This window comes from Schistocerca serialis, unplaced genomic scaffold (assembly GCF_023864345.2).
Source record: "Schistocerca serialis cubense isolate TAMUIC-IGC-003099 unplaced genomic scaffold, iqSchSeri2.2 HiC_scaffold_1235, whole genome shotgun sequence".
Lineage (NCBI taxonomy): Eukaryota > Metazoa > Arthropoda > Insecta > Orthoptera > Acrididae > Schistocerca > Schistocerca serialis.
The window spans coordinates 55,001-60,000 of NW_026047442.1; the positions used below are offsets into that span (position 1 = coordinate 55,001).

Sequence of the window (5,000 nt, forward strand, 5' to 3'; positions counted from 1 at the left end):
AGCATGCAGCCTGTGTCGACCACAGCACCCAAACGCCAGTGCCTCTGCCGCACAACGTCGTGGACCGGCAATCACACCACCCGCACCCGCTCGTGCCCCACCCCAACCGCCAAACTCGCAACGCCAGCGGATGAACGGCGGAAGTTTCCCGCACTCGTAATGTGCAATCCACACCTATAACTTGCGTTTCATGAAGAGTTATGTCCAATATGCGACATTCCCGCTGTCCCTATACATGAGCTGCGAGCTGTACCACGTACAAGCTACAGACGCGATCGCATTGCTCACTGTACTGATTCCCATGCCGAGCGATCAGCTAGGAAGCGCCCCATCCATGTCGGTACCCGTGGGCGTTGCACTCGCAGTCGCAAAAAACGTTGGGCAAATATATATCTCGGAACAGTAACGACAGTCGGAGCCTCCTGGCGTTGCACTCGCAGTCGCAAAAAACGCTGGGCAAATATATTTCTCGGAAGAGTAACGACAGTCCGAGCCTCCTGCGTGGGAAGAGTCTTTCTAGGCCCTGACCCACGGGAAGGGTTTAGCTTCCCCCATCCCGGACATTTGAAGTCGTCACACTACCGGTATTGACTAATAGACTGATTGCTGATAATCACTAGCCATACACTGGGGGAAACGGCCGACAGGGGCAGCAACATAGTGGAGCCGCAGTGTCACTAATGTACAGAGATAGAACAGTTTCGACTGGAACCAGAGTAACCGTATACACGGCACTGATTAGTAATAAATGCAGAGCCATCAGAATACAGATAATATATACAACCGTCCCTATACATGCTGAAAGACTCTGCACACAATGAGAACCACACGTCAGCCAGACACTATCACACACTACTCTCTGCCTCTAACAGGCACACACACAATATCTAACCACCAGCATGGAAGAACATCCGGTGCATCCTCTCCGCCACATTACACAATCCACACTATCATAACCAGACCGGGAGGTCCACCCAGAAAACAGAATATCCCACCCTTCCGACATCCGCCATTGCTCAGCTAAGCCACGAACACCCACACATGTCCTACACAGGGGTGCACCCAACATCACCATACTGCCTCCTGTCACAGTACACAAACAATGGCAGGAATGAAAGACACAGATCTGCCACAACCTTGGAATCGGAGCGCCGCCTGTCATGAGCCACAAGTGCATCCTGACGTGACAAATCGGATGATCCCGCAGGCATGCACTTACGATAATCACTATCAACGAACCTGCCGCCGCCCCCCCCCCCCAAATACACCTTTCCCTACAACAATGTGTACCTTAACCTAAGCTATATCGTACCTTAACCTAACCGACATTGCGCCTTAACCTAACCTACGTTGTACCTTAACCTAACCTATGTTGTACCTTAACCTAACCTACGTTGTGCCTTAACCTAACCTACGTTGTGCCTTAACCTAACCTACGTTGTGCCTTAACCTAACCTACGTTGTGCCTTAACCTAACCTACGTTGTGCCTTAACCTAACCTACGTTGTGCCTTAACCTAACCTACGTTGTGCCTTAACCTAACCTACGTTGTGCCTTAACCTAACCTACGTTGTGCCTTAACCTAACCTACGTTGTGCCTTAGCCTAACCTACGTTGTGCCTTAGCCTAACCTACGTTGTGCCTTAACCTAACCTACGTTGTGCCTTAACCTAACCTACGTTGTGCCTTAACCTAACCTACGTTGTGCCTTAACCTAACCTACGTTGTGCCTTAACCTAACCTACGTTGTGCCTTAACCTAACCTACGTTGTGCCTTAACCTAACCTACGTTGTGCCTTAACCTAACCTACGTTGTGCCTTAACCTAACCTACGTTGTGCCTTAACCTAACCTACGTTGTGCCTTAACCTAACCTACGTTGTGCCTTAACCTAACCTACGTTGTGCCTTAACCTAACCTACGTTGTGCCTTAACCTAACCTACGTTGTGCCTTAACCTAACCTACGTTGTGCCTTAACCTAACCTACGTTGTGCCTTAACCTAACCTACGTTGTGCCTTAACCTAACCTACGTTGTGCCTTAACCTAACCTACGTTGTGCCTTAACCTAACCTACGTTGTGCCTTAACCTAACTTACGTTGTGCCTTAACCTAACTTACGTTGTGCCTTAACCTAACTTACGTTGTGCCTTAACCTAACCCATGTTGTGCCTTAACCTAACCCATGTTGTGCCTTAACCTAACCCATGTTGTGCCTTAACCTAACCCATGTTGTGCCTTAACGTAACCCATGTTGTGCCTTAACGTAACCCATGTTGTGCCTTAACGTAACCCATGTTGTGCCTTAACGTAACCCATGTTGTGCCTTAACGTAACCCATGTTGTGCCTTAACGTAACCCATGTTGTGCCTTAACGTAACCCATGTTGTGCCTTAACGTAACCCATGTTGTGCCTTAACGTAACCCATGTTGTGCCTTAACGTAACCCATGTTGTGCCTTAACGTAACCCAATTTGTGCCTTAACGTAACCCAATTTGTGCCTTAACGTAACCCAATTTGTGCCTTAACGTAACCTAATTTGTGCCTTAACGTAACCTAATTTGTGCCTTAACGTAACCCATATTGCGCCTCAACCTAACCTATATTGCGCCTTAACCTGACGCACGTTGTCGCTGAACCTGCTCTGTAATTGTTATGCAACTCGTTAAATTAGTGTAGTGTTGCCTAACCGCAACCCTCGCAATATAGTTCGCTATTCGCACTGCCCGGTCCCCTGTGTATCGCGTCATGTTAAACACCTTGCAAGTGTTGCTGACTTTCCACATGCTCCTGCTATACACTGTAATGTGGATAGCAGCAGGACGTACATGCCCCCCCCCTTCCCCCCTGCCTTCGCAAGCTGGTCGTTGAGAAGTTTGCATGTTCAATGCCCTTCGCATGCCGACGTACTCAGCCTACGTTGTGGTACGGCCTGTCACCTGTCCGCGGATGTACGCAAAACCCACAAACTGTGCTGCACATTGGTCCGTATGTACTGAATGATACATCGTGGCACATGTGTGACCGTACGACGACTGCGCCTAGCAACGGCGGACCATACAGTCCAAATATTGTGGACGCAGCTACGTGTCGTCTCCCTTTAGGAGCTGGATTGCAGTGTGGTACGCCATTCAGACGTGTGGGAGGAACGGACGCCCTGGATGGCGATCAGCATGAGCAGTCTGTTGATGTAGTGGAGCGTGTATTCGGACGTAGTCGTCTCTTCTCACACACTGTGATAGCATGTTGCACCGCGTTCCACATCTGCGACATGCTGCAGAGGCCGGCTGACAGTCGTTCGCGCAATGGACACCGCATACGTACGGGGGCTACCTTCCACGTGTTCTCTAGGCGTGCACATGTTGTTGCGTCTATGTGGGCAGACGTAGTGTGTTGTGACACCTGACACAGGCATGCAATACTCGTTGCAAATGGCGATGGACGTCTACGTTTGCTGGTGACGTTACGCAAATGAACAACTGGTAACCCGTTGTGGTGCGGTTGTTCTCGCTAGAGGTGAATCAGTGTTGGCGACGATCGGTCGAGCTATTAACCGGTTGTTTCATGGATACCCACCATGCCCACGAACGTGAAAGGGGACCCACCATGCCCACGAACGTGAAAGGGGATCTGGGTGTGAGGCGATACGCGGCGGTGGCTGGGTGGGACCGTCCCCGGCCGGTGAGGGGGGGCCGCCCGGCGTGCTGGCAGCGCGGTGCGTGGGCGCACGCGCTACAGCCGGCTGGTGGGGGCGGCCAGTGGCAGGCGCGCCGGCCGACGGACGCGGCAGGCGGCGCAGCTGCGCGCCGGCGCCCCCTGCTCGCGGCGCCTTGCGGCCAAAGTAGGTCCTCGCGGGCCCGGTGCGAAGCGCGGTGGCCATCTGCAGTGTGCTGGTCCGATTGAGGACTGTGTGCGCTGAGGATGCGCCGCCGCCCGGCGCTCGGCGCCGCGACGCCGTCTGCTGCTCGGTCGCCCCAGCGGTTCTCGCAGGTGGTTTGTATCGCAGCTGTGCGGACGTGTTGGCGCGTGCGCTGTGCTGGGAGAGTTCGCTTCGGCACCCAAGTGGGGCTTTTGTCCTTCTGTGGCGCTGGCGTTGGAGCTGCCGGTCACCGTAGGTGGCGCGTGTTGTCTCCCGCCGGCAATGCCACGACAGCACGCTCCCGGGCCTCTGTCGGCAGCGGCAAGCTCAGTTGGGAGCACGGGTGGTCGCACCTAAAGCGTCTACTCGCCTAACTCCGGGCGATTGCGCCTCTCTCGAACCCGACCAAGTACTTAGGACGGCGCTGCGCGCCGCCGGGACCTGAGAGGGTTTCGAGGTGTGTTGTGCAGGGGAGCTCAGCCTCCTCCTGTTTGCAGAATAATTGAGCGGACGCTTGCGTGTTCGCGCGGGCCCCCGGGACACACTCCCGGGCGGCCGGCTGCTCAGCTCTAGTTGACGCAGCTCCCTGGTTGATCCTGCCAGTAGTCATATGCTTGTCTCAAAGATTAAGCCATGCATGTCTCAGTACAAGCCGCATTAAGGTGAAACCGCGAATGGCTCATTAAATCAGTTATGGTTCCTTAGATCGTACCCACGTTACTTGGATAACTGTGGTAATTCTAGAGCTAATACAGGCAAACAGAGTCCCGACCAGAGATGGAAGGGACGCTTTTATTAGATCAAAACCAATCGGTCGGCTCGTCCGGTCCGTTTGCCTTGGTGACTCTGAATAACTTTGGGCTGATCGCACGGTCCTCGTACCGGCGACGCATCTTTCAAATGTCTGCCTTATCAACTGTCGATGGTAGGTTCTGCGCCTACCATGGTTGTAACGGGTAACGGGGAATCAGGGTTCGATTCCGGAGAGGGAGCCTGAGAAACGGCTACCACATCCAAGGAAGGCAGCAGGCGCGCAAATTACCCACTCCCGGCACGGGGAGGTAGTGACGAAAAATAACGATACGGGACTCATCCGAGGCCCCGTAATCGGAATGAGTACACTTTAAATCCTTTAACGAGTA

The 5,000-nt window shown here is 53.2% G+C and overlaps 1 non-coding gene across 1 annotated transcript in view; it reads left to right on the forward strand.

Annotated features, from left to right (window-relative positions):
- The first annotated feature begins 4,441 nt into the window (after positions 1-4,441).
- The window catches only part of LOC126436323 (small subunit ribosomal RNA), a 1,909-nt gene continuing 1,350 nt past the window's right edge, over positions 4,442-5,000 (forward strand). Inside the window, exon 1 of the ribosomal RNA XR_007580586.1 lies at positions 4,442-5,000. This exon is cut by the window's right edge and continues 1,350 nt beyond it. This is a non-coding gene — a ribosomal RNA (small subunit ribosomal RNA).